Source organism: Carcharhinus amblyrhynchos, chromosome 22 (genome assembly GCF_965287045.1).
Source record: "Carcharhinus amblyrhynchos chromosome 22, sCarAmb.v2.hapA, whole genome shotgun sequence".
Taxonomy (NCBI): Eukaryota; Metazoa; Chordata; class Chondrichthyes; order Carcharhiniformes; family Carcharhinidae; genus Carcharhinus; species Carcharhinus amblyrhynchos.
This window is the reverse complement of record NC_137345.1, coordinates 41808302-41834215: the sequence shown is the minus strand read 5'-3', so window position 1 is coordinate 41834215 and position 25914 is coordinate 41808302.

The window sequence follows — 25914 nt, the reverse complement described above, 5'->3', positions numbered from 1 at the left end:
GAAGCAGCTGGAGTTGGTCAGACACTACCCAGAGGAACTCCAGATGATGTGGAGATGCTGGCGTTGGACTGGGGTAAACACAGTAAGAATTCTCACAACACCAGGTTAAAATCCAACAGGTCTATTTGGTAACGCAAGCCACAAGCTTTTGGAGCACTGCCCCTTCGTCAGGTGAGTGGGAGTTATATTCACAAACAGGGCATAATAAAGACACAAACTCAATTTACAAAATAATGGTTGGAATGCGAGTCTTTACAGGTAATCAAACCTTAAAGGTACAGACAACGTGAGTGGAGAGAGGGTGGAGCACAGGTTAAAGAGATGTGTATTGTCTCCAGCCAGGACAGTTAGTGAGATTTTGCAAGCCCAGGCAAGTTGTGGCAGTTCCCCTAAACTCACCTATCCTCCTTAATTTCTCACCTTTCCATTTCTTTGTCATCACTGTGTCTTCTTGGTCAAAAATTTTAAATAAAATCTACTACACAAAAAAATCCATTAGAATGTTATCCAACAATATTTATAATAATAGTTACAGGCTGAATGAACCATACTTGTGCATTCGCTTAGTGTAAACCTTATGGAAGCCTTTACCTGGCCTACTGCTCCGATACAGCGTTACCCCAGTATAGCTGCTGGAAAGGCTGTAGACTTTGGGCAGGATTGGCCAGAAAATCCTGACCTTTCAGCGAGGGATGTGTTGCAGGATGTGCCACTCTGGAACCTTGGGGCCAGGCTACAATCAGTACCACCATGGACTGAATCATTTCCATGTGAGCCTAGTTTATGCCAATTAGACAATGAGTGGTTTTTGCCTGTATTGCAAAGGCAATTGCAAAGATGTTACATCACAGATGGGTCCGCAAGTGCTGTCTTGGAACATAAGAACATAAGAACATAAGAAATAGGAGCAGGAGTAGGCCATCCAGTCCTTCGAGCCTGCCCCGCCATTCAATAAGATCATGGCTGATCTGTCGTGTCTCAGTTCCACATTCCCGCCCTCTCCCCATAACCCTTAATCCCCTCGCTTCTCAAAAACCCATCAACCCGCGTCTTAAAAATATTTAGCGAGGCAGCCTCCACCACCTCAACGGGCAGAGAATTCCAGAGATTCACCACCCTTTGAGTGAAGAAGTTCCTCCTCAACTCCGTTCTAAACCGCCCCCCCTTTATCTTGAGGCTGTGCCCCCTAGTCCGACTGTCCTTTCTGAGTGGGAAGAGCCTCTCCACCTCTATCCTATCCATCCCATTCATCATCTTATACGTCTCAATGAGATCTCCCCTCATTCTTCTAAACTCTAACGAGTACAAGCCTAGTTTATTCAGCCTCTCCACATAGCTCAACCCCCTCAACTCCGGTATCAGCCTAGTAAACCTCCTCTGCACTCCCTCCAAGGCCAAAATATCCTTGCATAAGTACGGCGACCAGAACTGCACACAGTACTCCAGCTGCGGCCTCACCAATGCCCTATACAGCCGCAGCAAGACCTCCCTACTTTTATATTCAATCCCCCTCGCTATAAAGGCCAGCATCTCATTAGCCTTCCTGACCACCTGCTGCATCTGCAGGCTGGGTTTTTGCGACTCATGCACAAGGACCCCGAGGTCCCTCTGCACCGTCGCCTGCTGCAGTTTTTTGCCCCGTAAGTAATAGTACTTCCTACCATTATTCCTGCCAAAGTGGACCACCTCGCACTTGCCAACATTAAATTCCATTTGCCATTTCCTGGCCCATTCGCCCAGCCTATCTAGATCCTTCTGCAGACTCTCCACACCCTCCGCACAATTTGCCGTTCCACCAATCTTGGTGTCATCAGCAAATTTCAACACCATACACTCGGTTCCCTCCTCCAGATCATCTATATAAATGGTAAATAGCTGAGGCCCCAGCACCGACCCCTGGGGCACTCCACTAGTCACCAACCGCCAATCTGAATAGCACCCATTAACCCCCACTCTCTGCCTCCTATTTGACAACCAATCCTCTATCCACGCTAACACCCTACCCCCAACTCCATGCCCCCTGACCTTCTGCAATAACCTTTTGTGAAGTACCTTGACAAACGCCTTCTGAAAATCAAGAAAGACCATCCACCGGCTCTCCTCTATCCACCGCCCTAGACACGTCCTCATAGAACTCCAATAAGTTTGTCAGACACGACTTCCCCTTAACGAAACCGTGCTGCATCTGCTCTATCAAGCAATTCCCTTCAAGATGCCTCGCTATTTCCTCCTTGATGACGGATGCTAACATTTTACCCACAACAGACGTTAAACTAACCGGCCTATAATTCCCTGCCTTTTGCCTGGCACCCTTCTTAAACAACGGCGTAACATTAGCCGCTTTCCAATCTTCCGGCACTTCCCCGGAATCCAGCGACGTCTGGAAAATAACCACCAAGGCATCCACTATCACCTCCGCCATTTCTTTCAGAACCCTCGGATGCATTCCATCCGGTCCTGGGGACTTGTCCACAATCAGTCCCTCCAGTCTGTCGAGCACCGCCTCTCTAAACAAAAGAACAAAGAAAATTACAGCACAGGAACAGGCCCTTCAGCCCTCCAAACCTGCATCGATCATGCTGCCCAACTGAACCAAAACCCCCTATGCTTCCCTTGGAGATGGGAAGAATGGGCTCCATGCAAAGCCCTGTGTGAAGCTGGATTCAGAATGTACCTTGTTCCTTAGCAGTGATGGGTTGCATGCAAGCCTACCAATCTCTGTGTGCGTGCCCATCACATAAGCCCATCCTTTGAGATCCTTACCTGAATCCCATGTGGTAGAACCCGTTTCGTTCTTTGGTGAGGTGAATTATCCTTTTCCCCCCAGTCTGTAGATGGAGCAATTTTCCTTCCTGGATTTCCTCTACTTGCCACTCCTGCGTGGCCCTTTCTTGATGTCTTTCTTTGCTGCTGCTTCCTTGTCCTCAGCCATTGTCCCAATCAACTTCAGAAACAGAGGAGAGTTAAATTGAAGGAAGTGGAGTGGGTAAAATATGATGAACAGAATTCTACTGCCCCGCCTGCCATGAGAATCAGAGAGGATGAGGGGCAGACAATGGAAAGGTCCCTTGACCTTGGGCAGAATTTTCCAATTTTGGGATAAGCGAGGCCCTAAAGTCCAATACGTCCAAAGTCTCACCAACAACAGCTTGCAATTCATGCCGGATAATGAAAAAAAATGACTTGCACTCATAAAATATCTTTCACAATTTCAGGATGCCCCATACACTTCATGGACAATAAAGAAGTTCAACAGGGCAAAACTGTTTCCACTGACAGAGGGGTCAGCAGCCAAGGTATACAGAGGGGAGGTAATTGGTGTAAATATAAAGCCAGCGAGGGGATGAGAAGAATATATTTCACTCAGTAAGTTGCTGTGGTCCGGAATCATTGAATCGTAAAATCCCTACAGTGCAGAATGAGGCCATTCAGCCCATTAAGTCTGCACTGACCACAATCTCCATCTCCACAACCCCATTTATTTACCCTATCTAGTCCTCCGACACTAAGGGGCAATCTAGCATGGCCAATCCACCTTACCCGCACATCTTTGGACATCCCAGTTTGAATGTCCTGCCTAACAGGGCAATGAAAACCACTTCAACAATAACTTCCAAAAAAAGATTTAGATATCAATTTTTAAAACGGCAAAAATTGCAGGGCATTATGAGCCAGGCATGGAGGCAGTTCTTTCAAAGAGCCAGAATAAACATGGTGGACAGAATGGCCTCCATCTGAACTTTATGATTTCATAATCTATAGAGACATTCTGCTAAGCATTGCTGATCTTTTCCACTTGTCAGATGACTGAAGCTTATGGGGAAGTATCCGCAGGATATCTTTGTGAAATGGATGTCTATTGATTGTTTCTGATGTGCGCTGCACTCTGAAAAGAAACAAAAAAAGTATTAAATGAAAAAGGAACTATTGATTGTTCCAGATTCTCGTTGTCATCCGTCTATATGTTTTGGCACATTTCAGATCTTTTCTTTCCATTTGCGTTTTTTTCAAAGACAATCTCACTCAGCTTTTCCATTTCAGGGAGTTTAAGACGGATAGCAAGCAAGAGACTAATCTTCCTGCAAATATTCGCAATGTTCCAGTTTGGCTTTGCTAGATTTCAGTCGATGCAGATCTTCTACAGAGACAGATCAAAGGAGCAATATCAGAGCAGCTCCAAGATATCTTTGATGTTGGTGGTGTTATTGTACAGCTGGGTGTGAACCTATTTCTCATTTATTTTGTATCTTACATGAAGTAACTATATCACCAATTGAACATTATAGACTCAGAGGTTTTCAGCATGGAAACAGGCCCTTTGGCCCAACTTGTCCATGCCGCCTTTTTTTTAATCCCCAATTGCCTGCATTTGGCCTATATCCCTGTATACCCATCTTACTCATGCAATTATCTAAGCGCTTTTTAAAATTCAACATTGTACTCGCCTCCACTACTACCTCTAGCAGCTTGTTCCAGACACTCACCATGCTCTGGATGAAAAAAATTGCCCCAATGGACACTATCTCTCCCCTCTCACCTTAAATCTATGCCATCTAGTTTTAGACTCCCCTACCTTTGGGAAGAGGTATTGGCTATCTAGCTGATCGTTATTTTATAGACCTCTATAAGGTCACCCCTCAGCCTCCAACATTCCAGAAAAAAAAGTCCCAGTCTATCCAGCCTCTCCTTATAAATCAATCCATCAAGTCCCAGTAGCATCATGGTAAATCTTTTCTGCACTCTTTCTAGTTTAATATCTTTTCTGTTATAATATATAACAATCCTACAGGAATATTGCTAATATTCTGGACATCGCATGTTTGTTTTTGTAAGACATTTACTCTAAGGAAGTGTAAAGGAGTGCACGTTTGAACAATTTGAGTGAAGGAATTTAGTCACCATGAGCTGAAATAGATGGTCTGTTGGGATTGGGTAGGGAAAAGCTGGAAACAATAAAATTTGTTTTCTGAAGAGCTTTTACTTAGAAACATTGGCTTGGTATACTTACATCAGTAATGTTTACCTCAGCATCCAAAAAGAATTCAGAATGTAAGATCCTGTCTGACCAACTTTTTGATTTCTCTAAGGGAATGAGATTTCAAATGGATGATGAAAGACTGCACAACATGGCTTAACCTGCCTTCCAAAAGGCACTCCAAGAAACACCGTGATTAGCATTGCTGCCTCAGCAAGCAGATTTCTGGCTTGGGTCACTGTCTGTGTGGAGTTTGTACATTCTCCCCATGTCTGTGTGGGTTTCCTCCAGATTCTCCAGTTTCCTCCCACACGCCAAAGATTTGCAGGTTAGGTAGATTGGCCATGCTAAATTGACAGGGGACTAGCAGGGTAAATACATGGGGTTTACAGGGATAGGGTCTTGGTGGGATTGTTGTCGGTGCTAACCCAATGGACCACATGGCCTCCTTCTGCTCTGTGGGGATGCTATTCCCATTCTATGAGATTCTAAGTTTCACATTAAAGGCTTTTTGTTCAATTCAAAGTACTGGACATTGAAAAGAAACCCTGGTTGAAAGGTAGAATAATAATAAGTACTCAGGAGAAACATCAGGATGGGAGGAGGAAATCACTGAGAGGAATGCTTGAAATCACAATAGTTTAAAGTTTATTTATTAGTATCACAAGTCGGCTTACATTAACACTGTAATGAAGTTACTGTGAAAATCCCCTAGTCGCCAAACTCCGGCACCTATTCAGGTACAATGAGGGAGAGTTTAGCATGGCCAATGCACCTGACCAGCATGTCTTTTGGACTGTGGGAGGAAACCAGAGCACCCGGGGGAAACCCACACAAACACGCGGAGAATGTGTAAAGTCTACACAGTCAGTGACCCAATCCAGGAATCGAACCTGTCAGGCAGCAGTGTTAACCACTGTGCCACCGATTTTGGGCATATTCAATTTTGTTCGATTTTGGGTATGTTTGAATACCGAGGCTGTGTTTCCTTTATTTATGGTGGTGTGATCTTACAAAGGAATTTTCGATTGTCAAAGGTTTCAGGAAAGTGAATCTGTAATATTATGTTCAATTGAACTGAAAGAGTAGAAAGTGTACAGGTTCAAACACTTAGGAGCTAATTTTAGGACTGAGGGTGGCACAATGGTTAGCACTACTGCCTCACAATGCCAGGGACCTGGGTTCAATTTCAGCTTGGGTCACTGTCTGTGTGGAGTTTGCACATTCTTCCCATGTCTGCGTGGGTTTCGTCCAAGTGCGCCAGTTTCCTCCCACAGCCCAAAGATGTGCAAGTTAGATGGATTAGCATACTAAGTTGCCCCTTAGTGTCCCAAGATGTGTAAGTTAGGGGGATTAGCCATGGTAAATGCATTAGGTTGTGGGAATAAGGTGGTGGGGGGGGTAAGCCTGGGTAAGTTTCTCTTTTGGAGAGTCAATTCAGACTCCTTCTGCACTGTAAGAGTTCTATTCCAGATCAACAAGTGTTTCTTCTGTGAGCACATACTGGTTTGGCTGCTACATGCTCTGGATTGCTTGGAATTGGCTGGACATGTTTAACATTGTGTTTACTAAGACTCCTGGATCTTTTGAAGTTTTAGCTATTTTGTACCACCCTTGGAGTATGAATGTTGCCTATTTTTCCTTCATTTCTGCAGTAATGTTTGCTACTCAACAATGTATATCATCTGTAATCATTCTTCCCACTGATAATTTGTTCAATTCATTCCATAATTTCTGAGCCATCTCCTCCAATTAAGTTGATCTTTCTCTACACCCTAGCTATAACTGTAACACTATATTCTGCACTCTCTCCTTTCCTTCTCCCCATGTACATTTTGTCTGTATAGTGCGCAAGAAATAATATTTTTCACTGTATCCCAATATAAGTGACAATAATAAATCAAATCAAAGAAAATGCCAGTCTGCTGAAATGTCAACAGGAATCCTCAGGTAAGGCACCAGGGGGGTCTGAGGAAGGCGTGGGCAGTTGACACAATGTGGTCATGAAGGATGGCACCTGGGTCAGGAGGGTTGAGTTGACTGGGAGTAAAGGTCACGGCAATCTTGAAGGGTGGGCAGCATTCTTCATATTTTGCAGGGCAGAGACCTGCCAGTTTTACCCACTTGTTCTGGCAATGTCAATGAGCCGAGTACATACAGAGTGAGGTCCAGCTCCTCATAGTGACTGGAAAAGGGTAAGGATGAGCTAAAGATAAGGAAGCTGGACTGGAGAAAGACAAAAATTCAACAAAGTGAAAGGGAATCTGGTCCAGATTAATCGGGTCAGAGAAAATAGCAAACAAGGTGACAGACCAGCAGATGTGCTCTCATACATAAAATATAGAGAATACAAAATACATATTCTTCTGTAAAATGAAAAGGAATCTGTCACATTAGAGATCAGTGAGTAAATCAGTTGAAATTTAAAAGGACCTATCTAATAAGATCAGGAGTAACGATATTCAAGGTGATGATACATTTAAAAGGTGCAGCAGCAAGCTGAAAACAGTGCGATGACAATAAACTCTCCCTCACTGTCAGTAAAACAAAGGAGATAGTCATCAGCTTCAGAAAGTGCCGTGGAGGACATGTCTCTGTCTACATCAAACATGATGAAGTGGAGATGGTCAAGAATTTCACGTTTCTAGGTGTCCAGATCACCAAGAACCTGTTCTTGTCCTCCCGTGCCGACACTATAGTTAAAAAAGCTCACCAACACCTCTACTTTCTCAGAAGGCTAAGGAAATTTAACACATCCACTATGACTCTCACAAATCACTACAGATGCACCATAGGAAGCATTCTTTCTGGTTGTATCATAATTTGATATGGCTCCTGCTCTGTCCAAGACCATAAGAAACTACAAAGGGTCACGAACGAAGCCCATCACTCAAAACAGCCTCCCATCCATTGACACTGTCTATATTCCCCATTGCCTCGGCAAAGCAGTCAGCATAATCAAGGACCCCGTGCACCCCAGGCATACTCTCTTCCACCTTCTTCTGTCAGGAAAAAAGTACGAAAATCTGAGATCACGTATGTACCGACTCAAGGACAACTTCTTCCCTGCTGCCTTCAGACTTTTGAATGGTCCTATCACATATTAAGCTGATCTTTCTCTACACCCCAACTATGACTGTAACACTATATTCTGACCCCTCTCCTTTCCTTCTCCCCTATGTACTCTATGAGTGGTATGTTTTGTCTGTAACAGCTTACAAGAAACAATACTTTTCACTGTATATCCCAATACTTGTGGCAATAATAAATCAAATCAATCAAATAAGGCTGAGTTTTGAATGAAATTGAGAAAAGCTTGGTTGAAGAGTAACTGGCCCAGGTGATTTTAATATGGAACAGGAGGGACGTGTATGTTTTATAAAAATACAGCTGACATTGGAGATTTGAAATCAGAACAGAATGTGCTGGAAACACTCAGCGGATCTGTGGAGAGAGAAGCAGAGTTAATACCTCGAGCTGATTTGATCCTTCTTTGGAACTCTTGTCTGGTCGAGTTTGACCTACACCAGCCACTTTACGAAATGCCTGCTTGGGGATCAGAGCTGGACACCTCCACCTCCAATGTACATCCTGGGGTAGCATCTAGAAAGAGCAGTAGGCTTCACAACATTAGAAAGTTGTTGGGTCACTAAGGGGGCACGGGTGAAGATCAGTTCAGGGCTAAGTTTTGATAAATGTAAATAACAATAAACTGTTATTTGCCCCTCACAGCACGACTAATCTGTCTCGGATTCTCCCCCCAACAGAGCTGAGTGTTTCCCAATTCCACCTCAAGGTGCAGCTGCTGTGCTACACGATACTCAGCCACATGTTATAGACTGCCTGCCCTACTTACCCTGCCATCCATCATGCCTTTGTAAAACAGGACACCTGCCCGACTGATGGCTCCACACACACACACGTCCCCAATCCTTACAGCTACAGGTGGCAGTGTGTATTCAGAGAACAGGTAGGGGTCAGTCTTGAATGGCACCAGGAGCAGGATCCCAACAGCAAAACAGCGAGTCATCACCATCCTCCAGAACTTCACCAAGACTCGCTCCCAGTGCCAGCCCAGGCACGTTAACCGGTTGTATGTTTCTCAGTGTCAGGGTGGTGGGGTGAGAGAGGTTGGGGAAGGGTGGGGGGGGGGGGTGGAATGAGAGAGGGGCGGGTATGAGAGGGTGGGGGGAGAATGAGAGGGTGGGGGAGATGAGAGGGTGGAGGGTGGGAGAGGTTGGGGAAGGGTTGGGGGGGGAAAGAGAGAGGACGGGGGGGATGGGGGGGGAATGAGAGAGGGTAGGAGAGGATGACTGAGGGTGGGGACGGGTGGGATGAGAGAGGGCGGGGAAGAGGAAGGGTCATGTGGTTTGAGGGGCCATTCTGGGTTGGGGGAATGGCGGCTGCACTTGCTCCTGGGGTTTGGTGGATGTGAAGCTGGGTGAAGCGGGTTGCTATTAAGGAGTCCCTCACTGCCCTGTCCTGCTGGACACCTGCCATCGCCGCCCGCCCTCTTTCCTCTGGCTCCTCTTATGGCCACCCCTTGCTGCTCTTCCTCCTCCAGCTCCTCCAGCTCCTGCTCCAGCTCCTGAGTGGTGTTGTGCAGCACACAATGATGAGGTGTGACCGGGTTATACAGCAGGGCACCCCCAGAGCAGTCCAAGCAGCGGAACCGCATTGGGAGCTGGCCGATGTGATGCTCCGTTACAGACCGGGTGGCAGTATGAACCTCATTACAAAGGGTTTCTGCCTCGGTCTCGGGCCTCCGCACAGCCGTCATCAAGCGTGACCTCAGCGGGTAGCCCTTGTCCCCCATGAGCCATCCCGGGAGCCTGGGCTGGATTTCAAAGATCCCAGGGATTTCCGACCACCTCAGCACAAAGTTACTGTGGGTGGTGTATACAGACCTGCGAGATGATCATCTGATGGCCACAAACAACCCTGTACGCTAAGCGAGTGGAACCCCTTGTGGCTAATGAATGGCTGCCCCTCACCTCGTGGGGATCGCAGGGCAATGTGCACTGCCCCCTGGACATGGGGCACCCCTGCAATGGTGGCGAAGCCTGCAGCCCGGGCCTCCTACTGACCCTGCCCAACATCAAAGTGGATGTATCGGCCTGCCTGGGTGAATAAGGCTTCTGTGTCCTGGCGAACATACCCAAGGACTGAGGCCCGTGGGATCCCACAAAGCTCACCACTGGGTGCCTGAAACGACCCTGTTGCGTAGAAGTTAAGGGCCACCATCATCTTACCCTCTATTGGGAGCGGGTTGTCTCCCCTCCCCTCAGGTGTGCGAGTCCCTCACACAGGAGCCGGACCGTGTCCTTGGATAGGCGGAGCCGGTGACAGCACATAACCTCCCACAGCCCCTCGAATAAATGCCTGAAGCAGTTCTGCCTCTGCCTCCGCATGCTCCTTCTCCCGGTCACTCTTTAGGGAGACGCTCACCCAACTGCTGGCCTTCAGAGGCAGCCCCCTCCCCTCCTCCCTGCTCCTGATGTGGTCTCCCCACGCCCCTCACCTCCTGAGCCGCCTCCTCCACCTCCTCAGCCGCACCATGATGGCCAGCTCGAAACCATTCAGACCCAGGTCCAGTCCGCACGGTGGGGGCTTGAGGGAGATTGATAGATACATGTCACTGCTCGCATCTACCCCAGCATCACACCCCCATCCTCCAATCCCTCACTGGGTCCAGTGTCCTCTCTTGTGGATGCTGGCAACATAACACAATCTGTGGTGCCATGCGTCACCTGCCATTGGCATCGTGAACATGGCTGGCAGGGAGGACATGAAGGTTAGTGTGCAGGCATGGCCACTGTGTCCTCGTAAGCCATTGGCATGAGTGTACCCACAGATTTCCCTTCCAGGCGTGTCAGGGGCAGGAACAGACTCCTGGCTGTCACAAGATGGGTTCCCGTTCACTGCAGAGTACATGCAGTATGAGCGTCTATGTTAATCTGGGCACCCCTGCTTGGAGAACCAGCTGCTTGAACTGATGAGCTCTCAAGCAGCACGTGGTGCACCCCCCCAACCCCCATCCCCTCCCACACCCCCACCCACACTCACTGAAACCCTAGTATTCGGCCCAGTCCCTTACCCGAACCCACAGCCAGGACAAGGGAACAGCAGAGTGGCTGCAGTCAGTAACCTGGCCAGCAGTCCAGTACGGGCCCTTCCCCACCCCACAGGCCCAGGGTGTAGCAGCTGGAGATCTTCAGGAAGCTCCCCACAGAGAGCAGCAGATCTCCAGGCCCTGCCTCCAACCCCTCCAGCACCCCAGTGGCTGAAGCTCCATCAAACTTACCTCCTTACTCCTATTCAACGCTGCCAGGCTGAATTTTATATACCCTGTGTAAACCGTGCCAGAGTGACACCACGCCAGAGAGGTGGGAGACACCAATGAGGGCGGAGATTGTTATCTCGGACCCACGAATCAGATGCTAATGTATGTCAACACATGCAAATGTCCGCTACGCTGATTTTCAGCGTGGATCCATCAGCACCAAAACACTCGGGTTGGGAGATGTTATTGGGGCAGGAATGCATGCGTGAATCTGCAAATCGGCTGGTGTGAGAATCTCCCGGCACCCTGCGCTGGAGAATTAGCACAGCAGGGTGGGAGGATCACCCCCCCGCATCCCTGTTTATCCCAAGTGCCTGAAAAAACTGTGCTACACAGGCCGATTTGTAGGATATTCAATTTGTTGTTAATTTGATATTCCTCTGACCCTGAACTGTGTTAACTTCACCTTAGGCAGTCCCTGGGATCAAGGATAACTTTCTTCCACCTCAGTTCAATGAATTTTCAGATGCCTGATGGGTTCAGTGGGTGATCTACATGCCAGGCAGGTGGTGCTTGAAGGCTCGGGTAGATGACGTGCTTTTGCAATCCCTCACAACATCTCAGCTTTGCTTCCGCGTGTTCCCAGGTAAGTCTCTCAATGTGCCTGTTTCTATGTGTGCAGATGTTAGTACTTGCATGTTAGGGTGGCTCGGTGGCACAGTGGTTAGTACTGTTGCCTCACAGCACCAGGAACCAGGTTCGATTCCGTGCTTGGGTCACTGTCTGTGTGGAGGTTGCATGTTCTCCCTGTGTCTGCATGGGTTTCCTCCCACATTCTGAAAGACGTGCTGGTTAGGTGCATTGCCCGCACAGGCGCCGGACTTTGGCGATTAGGGGAATTTCACAGTAACTTCATTGCAGTGTTAATGTAAGCCTTACTTGTCACTAGTGAATAAAATTTACGTGTGTATGTGGATGTGTCTATGTGTACATGTGGAAGCGAGCGTGTGTGTGTGTGTGTGTGTGTGTGTGATGAGTGGAAAGAACAGAAGGTAAATTCAGCAAAAGAAAGACAGGCAAGGCTGCTTTAAAAGGGATGAAGGTAGAATGCAAGAGGAAATGGTAATGGGACAAATAGAGAAATAAAAGATGAATCCAGAGAAGGTGTAAGTAGTAAGTGCCGCTAGGGTGCCATAGTGATAGGCGGCACAGTGAATGGCATTGCTGCCTCACAGCTCCAGGGGCCTGGGTCCGATTCTCAGTTTGGGTGACTGTGTGGAGTTTGCACGTTCTCCCTGTGTCATGTCGTGCTGGGTTTCCTCCGGGTGATCCAGTTTCCTCCCACACTCCAAAGAGGTACATTGGCAATGCTAAATTACCCTTTAGTGTCCTGGATGCATAGGTTAGAGGGATTAGCAGGGCAAATATTTGGGTTTACGGGGATAGGGCCTTGGTAGGATTGTTGTCGGTGCAGACTCGACGGGCTGAATGGCCTCCTTCTGCACTGTAGGCAAACCAGACCAGCCTCCCATCCATTGACTCTGTCTACACTTCCTGCTGCCTCAGCAAAGCAGCCAGCATAATTAAGGATCCCATACACCCTGGACATTCTCTCTTCCACCTTCTTCCTTGGGAAAAAGATACAAAAGTCTGAGGTCAAGTACCAACCAATTCAAGAACAGCTTCTTCCCTGCTGCTGTCAGACTTTTGAATGGATTTACCTTGCATTAAGTTGATCTTTCTCTACACCCTAGTTATGTCTGTAACACAATACTCTGTGCTCTCTTGTTTCCTTCTCTATAAACGGTATGCTTTGTCTGTATAGCACAAGAATCAGTACCTTTCCTGTTAATACATGTGACAATAATAAATCAAATCAACTCAAAAATAATTCTATGATTCTATAATTCCAGAACCATCGAAAGCACATGCTGGCTGAATAGGAGCAGAATTTATTGTCTGAAATTGTTGGTATCATTATGGGACCCTGAGGAGGTCTTGTGGTGCAGTGGGTAGCACCTCAACCTCTGAGCCAGAAGCTTTGAGCCCCACATCAGGGTTTGAGACCAAAGACGGGTATGTTCATTACGCAAACAGGTTCGTTAACAACCTGCAAATCTTTTCAGCCAGCCCAAGGAAAATGGGAGAAACTCTGGTCAAGCATGTTTGATGCAGAGTGGTGACCATACAACTGGAGTTCTGATGACAGGCGTGCCACTAGTTCCAGGGAAAATGAGCTACAAGAACAGATGTGTGTATCTCATGTTTTACTAGATGTGAATAGCTAAAGAAGAGAATGTTGAGTCCAAAAGCTTGTAAAGTACTGTTCCTCCAGCTTCAATTGGCATGCATTAGAATAGTAAAGATTATGGTCTGTTACATTAGTATGCCTTTAAGAGATTTTTTTTTAAAATCATGCCCTCTGCAGCTCACAGCCTGATATCATTGTTGCCAGGCTTCTATGATGACTCCTGTTATTGCCCCTTAAGTGGTTTAAGTAGGGGGTGTTTTTGTTTACCCTGGGATTGGTTTTATACTCCTGCATTGCTATGAGGAAGGTCATGGATACTGATCAAGTTTTCTTTTCCTTCTTAGGGAATTCAAAGTTTCATTTTCTGTTTTTGACTAGTGGCAATATTTTAGTTTAGAAGGGAGTAGACATTACACTGAAAGCCATGTCTCTCTCTCTCTCTCTCCCTGGTTTTGGGAATTTATGTTGCTTTAACCGGAAGCCTCCCTGGAATAGAAAATCTGTTGTTGGTGGCTTGACCAGAGAGTCTCCCTGGTCTGGCCTCAAACTGTTCCAACCTCAAACTGTTCTGAGTCTATCAAGAGAACTGTAGAATTCATCCAAAGGACTCAATTTCAGCATCACGTGAGCAGTAGACTTTGCCGTGTTGAACTTGCTTAAAGGGTTTGTCTAGCTCAATTTTGATTGGAACATCTTAGATATATTTGTTAAGGGTTATACATTATTGTAGTTGTTTTGTCTTTTTAATTAATAAAAGTTATTGCTAATTTTCTTTCCACGCTTGTTAACTATATTCTTAATTAAACTTTATTTGATAGATTTACTAAGATACTACCAGGACTTGATGGTTTGAGTTATAAGAGGAGCCTGGATAGATTGGGATGTTTTCCCCGGAACATGGGAGGGTTAGGGGTGATCTTATAGAGGTCTATAAAATAATGAGGGGCACAGATCAGTTAGATAGTCAACATCTTTTCCCAAAGGTAAAACTAGACAGCATAGGTTTACGATGAGAGAGGGGAGATACAAAAGGGTCCAAAGGAACTATTTTTTCACACAGAGGATGGTAAATGTCTGGAATGAGCTGCTAGAGGTAGTAATAGAAGTAGGTACAATTTTGTCTTTTAAAAAACATTTGGACAGTTACATGGATAAGATTGGTATAGAAGGATAAAGGCCAAATGCAGGCAACTGGGACTAGCTTACTGGTAAAAAAGGGCAGCATTTACAAGTTGGGCCAAAGGGCCTGCTTCCATGCTGTAAACCCCTATGATTAAAAACTCCCTAGTGGGTTGTTTGAATCATATCTGAGGTGAACCATATCATGCTTATCCTAACCAAATTCAAGGCGCAAAATTTATGACCCAGGCAGGCTTTACAAAATATTGTGGAATTTCTGACCTGAACCATAACAGGTCATAGAGGTCAAAATGGGAGCGTGGGACAGAGAACTAAATGAGCAAGTGAGCCAGAAGCGCAGGATGCAGATTTTGTTTAATAGGGTCTCTGCCAATCGAACTCCATCACATCATGGAGAACGACAGGATGGCCTCTTCTCAGTTCAAAGAAAACGACAATGTCAAATATTGCAGAACATTTCAAATGTGCAGACCCTCTCCAACATCCCAAGGTTAATGCTGTAATGTGCGACTGCAAAGCAATCCTTCTATATAACTCAAACTTTCATTAAGCATACAGGCTGCGCTCAGTACAGACTGGAAAATGGTAAATTAGAAGCCTTGGGGACTCCCTGAAAGGATCATTTTTCAAACCGTGAGTTGTACACGTTATCTCTGCTCTGCTGATAGAACTCAACATGAGACTACCGGCTATGGAAGGACATGCAGCCTAATTCCTCTATTCCACAACTGATTTGAAAATATAAACTTCAGTGGATGGTGATGAAGAATCAGGAGAGAGAGAGGGATTTTAGATAGGCTGAATGTTAATAACTAAATTCTATCTCATTACAAATGCAATATAAAGATTAGTTAACACTGCAAGTCTCATATATTAAAAGGAGTTTCCTATTAACTAGGGAAATAAAACCTGCTCTTTTACTATTTTATTCTTCCAAGGTCATCATGACTTTGTGATGCATGAAGATAACTATTTTCCTTTCCAGGGTTTGTTAAAGATATTTAATTTTCCTCATCATTTGTAGGTCTCCTTCCCATATAGATTACATTGGGTTATGCAAGACTGCAACCAAATTTCCATGAGACTGTAAAATGTATCGGGGGGGGAGGAATGTTACTGGCTTGTCATGCTGGACACTCGCGACAGAGGTGAAAGACCATGTTCGCATCAGGTTTCTCACCTCTCGCTGTCCTACCGGCACTGAATTGCTGGTGTGATCAGCTGATTCAATATTTAAATCTGATTTTAAATATTATTAGTGAGCCTGGAATATTGTCGTGATGGCCTCATCAGTGGGAGCCGAGGCCATTGAGGCCCCACCCCCGGGTGATAGGGACCAAGAGTTGCAATGCCTCTTTGGCAATGCCAGACTGACACTGCTCACCAGGCACCCTGGCAATGTGATCGGCTGGGAGGCCAGGAGTTGAGTTGGGGTGAGGCTAACGATCAGTGGTAGGAGGCCAGTGATTTGGGGGAGCTAGGGAAGGGGTGATGTCTGGGTGGGGGGGAACAACATCTGAGAGATCTCTCAGTATACACTTGTATACAGAACTCTGAGAGATCAAGGCGCATGTGCAATAGCGCTCTCTAGGTGCCAGCAACCTGCTTCCTGATGAGGAAAGACTCCATCCATTCCTACTCCTGGCATGAATCATAGATTACTGTTTTTGGTTGCACTAAGCAGCATAATATACCATCTTAGAGTTAGTCAAAAAATTAGTGTGATTCTCTACCGCTTTCATGCTCTTTTGGCACTTAGAATTTTTTCAGTAAAATCGCCCCATCATTTCACTGTAAGAAATAATTCCATGTTATTTTCACACTTTGTTCATGGAATGTGGGAGTCGTTGACAAGGCCAACATTTACTACCCATCCCGAATTGAGAAGGTATTGCTGAGCCACCATCTTTAACTGCTGAGTCCGTGTGATGTACACACATAGTACTGTGCAGGAGACTCACTCTATAAAGGTAAAGTTACTGTGTTGTACAATAGCCATGACTCAATAGATAACACCTTTGTCTCACAGTGAAGAACCTTCAGTCAGTAGGTTGTGGCTCCATAGTCTTCCTCCAGTGACCTGTACACAGAATCTCTGCTGACACTTTTAAGTTCAGCACTGAGGGAATGCCGCACTGTCTAAAGTGCCATTTTCAGATGAGTCATTTAACTCAAAACGCTGGGCCGGTATTTTCCAGCCCTTCACGTCAGCTGGATCTTCTAGAACCCACAACAGGGCTGGAAATCCCCAGTCACATCGGCTGGACTGAAAGATCCCACCAGTCTGAAGGCCTGAAAAATTCCAGCCTTCGTCTTCCCTCTGTAGTGGAAGTAAAAGATCCCATGGCACTATCTGGGAGAAGAGCAAAAGGAAGTTTCCTCAACAGCCAAGCTAATATTAATCCCCATAACAACATCATTAAAACAAATGTTTCATGGCTGAACATAAGAACATAAGAACATAAGAAATAGGAGCAGGAGTAGGCCATCTAGCCCTTCGAGCCTGCCCCGCCATTCAATAAGATCATGGCTGATCTGTCGTGGCTCAGTTCCACTTTCCCGCCCTCTCCCCATAACCCTTAATCCCCTCTCTTATCAAAAACCCATCAACCCGCGTCTTAAAAATATTTAGCGAGGCAGCCTCCACCACTTCAACGGGCAGAGAATTCCAGAGATTCACCACCCTTTGAGTGAAGAAGTTCCTCCTCAACTCCGTTCTAAACCGCCTCCCCTTTATCTTGAGGCTGTGCCCCCTAGTCCTACTGTCTTTTTTGAGCGGGAAGAGTCTCTCCACCTCTATCCTATCCATCCCATTCATCATCTTATACGTCTCAATGAGATCTCCCCTCATTCTTCTAAACTCTAACGAGTACAAGCCTAGTTTATTCAGCCTCTCCTCATAGCTCAATCCCCTCAACTCCGGTATCAGCCTAGTAAACCTCCTCTGCACTCCCTCCAGGGCCAAAATATCCTTGCGCAGGTGCGGCGCCCAAAACTGCACACAGTACTCCAGCTGCGGCCTCACCAATGCCCTATACAGCTGCAGCAAGACCTCCCTACTTTTATATTCAATCCCCCTCGCTATGAAGGCCAGCATCCCATTCGCCTTCCTGACCACCTGCTGCACCTGCAAGCTGGGTTTTTGCGACTCATGCACAAGGACCCCGAGGTCCCTCTGCACCGTCGCCTGCTGCAGTTTTTCGCCACGTAAGTAATAGTCCTTCCTACCATTCTTCCTACCAAAGTGGACCACCTCACACTTGCCAACATTAAATTCCATTTGCCATTTCCTGGCCCATTCGCCCAGCCTATCTAGATCCTTCTGCAGACTCTCCACACCCTCCGCACAATTTGCCTTTCCCCCAATCTTGGTGTCATCAGCAAATTTCGACACCCTGCACTCGGTTCCCTCCTCCAGATCATCTATATAAATGGTAAATAGCTGAGGCCCCAGCACCGACCCCTGGGGCACCCCACTAGTCACCAACCGCCAATCCGAATAGCACCCATTGACCCCCACTCTCTGCTTCCTATTTGACAACCAATCCTCTATCCACGCTAACACCTGCTGGTATGGGATCTTGCTGTTTGCAAGTTAGATGCCACAGCCTCATAACTTCACTTCAAAAGTACCCCTTTGATTGTAAAGCACTTTGGGATGTTTTGAAATTAGATAGCATGGTGGCGCAGTGGTTAACACTGCTACCTCACAGCGCCAGGGTCCTGGGTTCGATTCTGGCCTCTGGTGACTGTCTGTGTGGCATTTCCTCCTGGTATTCCATTTCCTCTCACAGTCCAAAGAAGTGCAGGTTAGATGGATTGACCATGCTAAATTGCCCCTTAGTGTTCAAAGATGTGTAGGTTAGATGGATTAGGCATGAGGAAATGTGTGGGATTACACAGATAGGGCTTGAGTGGGACCGTGGTTGGTACAGACTTGATGGACCAAATGGCCTCCTTCTGCACAGTAGGAGTCTATGATTATGCCCTGTAATAGTCTAGTGATAATACTACTCAGTCATCACCTCTCTCTCTCCCCCCTCCCCACCTTCTCCATCACACTGTATTACACATGCGATGCTGTGTATGTAACTTCAGTAGTAATGGTCATCATTATATATACGGAATTGTTGGTGATAATAGTTATCATTGTTTGCTTAACCCTTATATGAGACTAAGCAATAAGGCTGAATGAATAAATGCCTTTGAAACCTATTATCTTGTGGAATAACTTATTGCCTATAAGTAAAAACATATATTTCCTAACGGATGAGTATAGCAAAAGTTTAAGCAGTTTGTAAAGATCAGCTGAGCTGGATGCGAAACAATAGAACATTGGCCTGTAACTTCCTGGTTCCCTAGCATCGCACTTGAAGGGAACACTCCAAGGATGAGCTGGGAAATCCTCTCAGACGTTCCCAAGCGAGGGTTTAAGTGACAATTGTCCAAAAGACTCTGAAGAATTTTAGCAAAATATGTTGGTACAGAGTGGCAATTCAACACTGGTTGCCTCACCGAGGAAATTATGGCCCCTAATCTTGCCAATGTGCAGTCTCTTGCCATTTGTTGGTTGTATAAGATACATGTTTTAAGGAAACAACTGTTGTAGGTTGATTCAATCTTTACTATTTTAAAAATGTTTGCACTATTAGTAACTAGCTATATTATTTTGCTTCAGTGTAATCATAACTTGGGTAATTAAACCCAAATGTTTAGTTTAGCCTGAACACACTATTTGGCAGCATGGTATTTTCCACTTATCACAGTGGTTAGGAAAGTGTACTTAATCTCCAGCGTAAAGTGTAGTGTTTTAGAATAATTGGGTGTTAGCGATGGAAAGGTGGTAGGACTGGAGGGTCTTAATGACATTACTGTTACTAGAGAGGCGGTGCTCGACAGACTGGAGGGGCTGATTGTGGACAAGTCCCCAGGACCGGATGGAATGCATCCGAGGGTTCTGAAAGAAATGGCGGAGGTTATAGTGGATGCCTTGGTGGTTATTTTCCAGACGTCGCTGGATTCCGGGGAAGTGCCGGAAGATTGGAAAACGGCTAATGTTACGCCGTTGTTTAAGAAGGGTGCCAGGCAAAAGGCAGGGAATTATAGGCCGGTGAGTTTAACGTCTGTAGTAGGTAAAATGTTAGAATCCGTCATTAAGGAGGAAATTGCGAGGCATCTTGAAGGGAATTGCTTGATAGAGCAGACGCAGCACGGTTTCATTAAAGGGAAGTCGTGTCTGACAAATTTACTGGAGTTCTATGAGGATGTGTCTAGGGCGGTGGATAGAGGAGAGCCGGTGGATGTGGTCTTTCTGGATTTTCAGAAGGCGTTTGACAAAGTACCTCATAAGAGGTTATTGCAGAAGGTCAGGGGACTTGGAGTTGGGGGTAGGGCGTTAGCGTGGATAGAGGATTGGTTGTCAAATAGGAGGCAGAGAGTGGGGGTCAACGGGTGCTATTCGGATTGGCGGATGGTGACTAGTGGAGTGCCCCAGGGGTAGGTGCTGGGGCCTCAGCTTTTTACCATTTATATAGATGATCTGGAGGAAGGAACCGAGTATAGGGTGTCGAAATTTGCGGATGACACCAAGATTGGGGGAAAGGCAAATTGTGCAGAGGGTGTGGAGAGTCTGCAGAAGGATCTAGATAGGCTGGGCGAATGGGCCAGGAAATGGCAAATGGAATTTAATGTTGGCAAGTGTGAGGTGGTCCACTTTGGAAGGAAGAATGGTAGGAAGGACTATTACTTACGTGGCGAAAAACTGCAGCAGGCGACGGTGCAGAGGGACCTCGGGGTCCTTGTGCATGAGTCGCAAAAACCCAGCTTGCAGGTGCAGCATGTGGTCAGGAAGGCGAATGGGATGCTGGCCTTCATAGCGAAGGGGATTGAATATAAAAGTAGGGAGGTCTTGCTGCAGCTGTATAGGGCATTGGTGAGGCCGCAGCTGAAGTACTGTGTGCAGTTTTGGGCGCCGCACCTGCGCAAAGATATTTTGGCCTTGGAGGGAGTGCAGAGGAGGTTTACTAGGCTGATACCAGAGTTGAGGGGGTTGAGCTATGAGGAGAGGCTGAATGAACTAGGCTTGTACTCGTTGGAGTTTAGAAGAATGAGGGGAGATCTCATTGAGACTTATAAGATGATGAATGGGATGGATAGGATAGAGGTGGAGAGACTCTTCCCGCTCAAAAAAGACAGTAAGACTAGGGAACACAGCCTCAAGATAAAGGGGGGGCGTTTTAGAACAGAGTTGAGGAGGAACTTCTTCACTCAAAGGGTGGTGAATCTCTGGAATTCTCTACCCGTTGAAGTGGTGGAGGCTGCCTCGTTAAATATTTTCAAGAAGCGGGTTGATGGGTTTTTGATAAGAGAGGGGATTAAGGGTTATGGGGAGAGGGCCGGAAAGTGGAACTGAGTCACGACAGATCAGCCATGATCTTATTGAATGGCGGGGCAGGCTCGAAGGGCCAGATGGCCTACTCCTGCTCCTATTTCTTATGTTCTTATGTTCTTGTGATTTTTTATCCTTGGTCATAACAGGCATGGCAAAATTAATTACAAATTTATGTATGAAACTGCAATTAACTCAGGCCATAGATGTGTAGCGGAATAAAAGTTGGCCCAAACAATAATAGTTCCCCAAGCACAGGTCACTTACCTTGATTTCCAGAAGTTTTGTTATTTTTTCCATAACTTTGCCTTTTAGAGAGAACTCAGTTTTCCCCCAATCTACCATTAACGCAGTTCCTGCCGTAGCTGTAAATGGTAAGAAATACCATTAGGATTCACATTTCAGAAGATTAAACACCATGGACAGGAAAACCAGCATAAACAAAACATTCCTGGACTGCTCATTGCTCCAGGGACATGAGCAGGAAGCAGCGATTCACTTGGGTTCCCCATGATTAATTACACTGTAAGATAATAACACATTTCCAGCAGAAAACCATCAATGCACCTGGCCCGTCCATCCAATTCCAACACAGCATGTGACTGCGATTACATCGCATCACTATCAATTTTAGAAATGTATTTTATTTGTTAATCAATAGTCAGTTTTGGCTGTTACTGGTAATTGTTAGCTTTCACAGTTTCACATAGTCTTTTTCCCAGCATAGGGGGATTGAGAACTAGAGGGCACAGGTTAAAGGTGAGAGGGGAAAGATTTAAAAGGGACCCGAGGGGCAACTTCATCACGCAGAGGGAGGTACATATATAGAATGAGCTGCCAGAGAAAGTGGTTGAGGCAGGTTCAATAGCAACATTTAAAAAGCATTTGGATAAGTACATGGACGGGAAAGGATTAGAGAGAAATGAGCCAAACGTGGGCAATTGGGACTAGTTGGGAGAGCAGCATGGTTGGTATGGAACGGTTAGGCTGAAGGGTCTGTTTCCATGCTATATCACTCTATGAATGAGTACTAGATCTCTTTATCATAGAGATTTGTGCAGAAATAGATTCCTACATCTGGAAGAAATAACAAAAATCTTGTCGCAAAGTAAAGATGCAACAAGGTTCATTGAAACTCCATTGTTCCTTTTGCTTCTGACAACAACCTGCATTTTTATCATGCCTTTGACATGGTCAAACTTCCCAATGTGACTTGTAGAGATTTAATGAGCCAAAAATGTACAAAGGAATAGAGAGTGGTAAAGAGGCAGGGATGTTTAGGGGGAAAATTCTAGAACTTAGGATCTAAACACCTGAAGGTATGGCTGCTACTGACTGCGGGAATGAAATGGGGGTGCCCAAGGAGAGTAAGGGCAGCAAGTTCATGGGAATGACACCACTTTCACATTCTCCTCCAACTCACCATCCTGACTTGTAAATATAATCTTTGGTACTTTACTGTCGCTGGGTCAAAATCTTGGAACTCCTTCCCTAATAATACTGCATCATGGGAACGACAACACCTTCGGATTCACCTCTGAGCCACTCGCTACCCTGACTTGGAAATATATTCTTGTTCCTTCACTGTCGCTGTGTCAAAATTCTCAAACTTCCTCTCTAACAGCACTCGGGATACACCTACACCACACAGACTGTTGAGGTTCAAGAACGGAGTTCACCATCACCATCTCAAGGGCAATTCGAGAAGGGCAATAAATGCTGGCCTAACCAGTGATGCTTACATCCCATGGAGCAGCATGGTAGCACAGTGGTTAGCACTGCTGTCTCACACTGCAGGGACCCGGGTTCGATTCCCGGTTTGGGTCACTGTCTGTGTGCAGTTTGCACGTTCTCTCTGTGTCACCGTGGGTTTCCTCTGGGTGTTCTGGTTTCCTCCCATGGTCGAAAGATGTGCAGGTTTGGTGGATTGGCCACACTCAATTGCCTCTTGGTGTCAGGGGCACTAGCTAGGGTAAGTGCAGGGGTTGTGGGGGTGGAGGCTGGGTGGGATTGTGGTCGGTGCAGACTCAATGGGCCTAATGGCCTCCTTCTGCACTGAATGTATGTGTGAAAGTATAAAGTAGAAGTGGAGGAGTTCAGAGTTCTCAGACAGCATTAAGACTAGAGGAGGTGACAGAGATAGAATGGGGTAAGGCCACGAGGTGTCCTTGCTGAGGAATATGGAAGATGACTCAATGCTGTTCCAGATTGCGTGGTTAGAATTGGGCAGAGGGAGTATTATTCTGGTTTGGGTTCTGGCTAAGAGGTTCTAATGGCAGTCTATAGAGAGAATAGAAGGTGTGAATGGCTAAACGGCAGAGAAGCTGAGATCAGAGGGTTTCAAAGGGTCATCTGGACTTGAAACTTTCGTCAGCTCTTTTTTTTCCTTACAGATGCTGCCAGACCTGCTGAGATTTTCCAGCATTTTCTTTTTTAGTTTCAGATTCCAGCAACCGCAGTAATTTGCTTTTATCCCGTTCAATCCCAGTGGGAATGAAATGGAATCTAGTGAGCAGGAGTGGGGTGAGTGTGGCAGGAGACTGCCAATGGTGTCCCGATGTTATAATCTTCATGTGTCTGGGTAGAGTTAGTCACTGCTGTGATACATCCCATGGGAAAAATAGCCTGTCAATACTCACCATCGAGGGTGAAAGGCGAACATTCATTGACCGGAACATTAACGCTGTTTCTCCCTCCACAGATACTTCCTGACCTGCTGAGTATTTCCAGCATTTTCTGTTTGTTATTTCAGATTTCCAGCAGCAGTGGTATTTTGCTTTGGTGAAAAGGGCTCTGGTCTACATGTGACCCCCAGAGCCACAGCAATGTGGCTGACTCTCAACTGCCCTCCAAGGGCAACCAGGGAGGGGCAATAAATGCTGGTCCAGCCAGCAAGGCCCATGTCCCACAGATAAATTTTTTTTAAAATCTGGATCGCCTAACTCCCCCCAAAGTATGCACCAGGATTGGACAAAGGACAGTGGTGGTGGTGAAGGGTTGGTGGAGTGGTTAGGGATAGTGAGGAGCAAAGGTGCACCATTAGTGTCACAGAGACAGAAAGGCCTTTACGTTCCTGCTGGCTCCACATCAACATGGAAAAACAATTTAACTTACATTTATTGCAGCAGTCTCTGGGAGAGAGCTCAAACAACAGAAATCTAAAGAAAAACCCTTGGATCTGGGAAATCTAAAAACAAAACTAGAAATGCTAGGGAACAAAATGAGTAAAGGGAAAAGGTGACCACAACCCTTCATAACTGACATGGTAAAGCAGAGAAACTGAGACGTTAACCATAAAAGAGAAAAGAGGGTGGCAGGGTAGCACAGTGGTTAGCATTGCTTCTTCACAGCTCCAGGGATCCAGGTTCGATTCCAGGCTTGGGTCAATGTCTGTGTGGAGTTTGCACGTTCTCCCCATGTCTGCGTGGGTTTCCTCCGGATGTTCTGGTTTCCTCCCACAGTCCAAAGATGTGCAGGTTAGGTTGATTGGCCTTGCTAAAATTGCCCCTTAGAATCCTGAGATGTGTAGATTAGAGGGAATTGCGGGTAAAAGTGTAGGGATATGGAGGTAGGGCCTGGAGGGATTCGTGGTTGGTATGGATTTGATGGGTCGAATGGCCTCTTTCTGAACTGTAGGGTTTCTATGATTTCTATGAGAAAGTGGGGAACATGTAGGGGCATGAGAATTTAGACAGACAGCCTTTTTTCAAAAGAGATTTCGGGCAGGATTTTCTGGTCGCGCTCACCACAAAACCGAAAAATCCTGCCTGAGGCCAACAGACCTTTGCGTGGTGTGCTCCACCACCATCCCCCACCACGCCCTCCGCCAATCCCCCACCCGCTACAATTCCCATGGAGGGCTGGACGGGGAAATTCCCCCCAACAGGTTTAATAACACAATGGTCAGAGCTCTACCACCTCGCCCGCCATGGAATCGGTGTGGGCGAGGGTCCAACAGTGGAAATCTCTGTTGACCTCACGGTGGGAAATTCCAATCGCCCGAATGAGGCCATAAAATCCCACCCAACAGTCTGAAAGCCGTGCTGGTTAGGAGCATTGGCCGGGCTAAATTCTCACTCAGTGTCCCCGAACAGGCGACTAGAGGATTTTCATTGTAATTTCATTGCAGTGTTAATGCAAACCTACTTTTGACACTAATAAATTAAACTTTTAAACATAGATATAATTTAATGATATGGCTTTCTAATTTCCCATTTAATGCAGCAGAGGGTGCTATTTACCAGTGATCAGAGGATTGGCACAGACTATACATGGTGTTGTCTTGTTACGGGATGTCTCGAGGAAAGCTACTGATGAAAAAGCATTGCAGGATAGTCATTCAAACAGGGAGTTCAGGAGCAAAGAATTGTTAGAATAGAATTGTAAAAATGTACTACCCACCCTGTCGTGTCTGTGAATGTTCTCTGCAGGAACTGAGAACAATCCCACAAGCCTGCTCTCTCTCCCCAAAGACTTGCGCCTTCCTCTGCTTCAGATGTTTTCTCTGAAGATGTCAGGGCATATGTCAGTGAGAAAACACGCTACATTCCTCTGAATAATGATATTTCTCATCATCTCCTCAAGCTGTACTCTTTCCCAAAGCTCACTGCCATTCAGCCTTTCATCCACAACACTGTTTCAGGTTTCTTGCTGCTTTGTGCACAGTTCTGACTGCCAACTCCATCCCTTCCACTACTGAATAATTCTGAAATGTCCTTATTGTTTTTCTATAGGAGACATAAGAGGCCACGGTGATATTTGGCACAGTGCCATGGGATCATTTACAGCTGAGATGGCCTGGGTTTAATTTCCACACAAGCAGAGGGGTCCTCCTCAGACCGAGGGCATCCAACTCCAAACAGCCAAGGAAATACAGC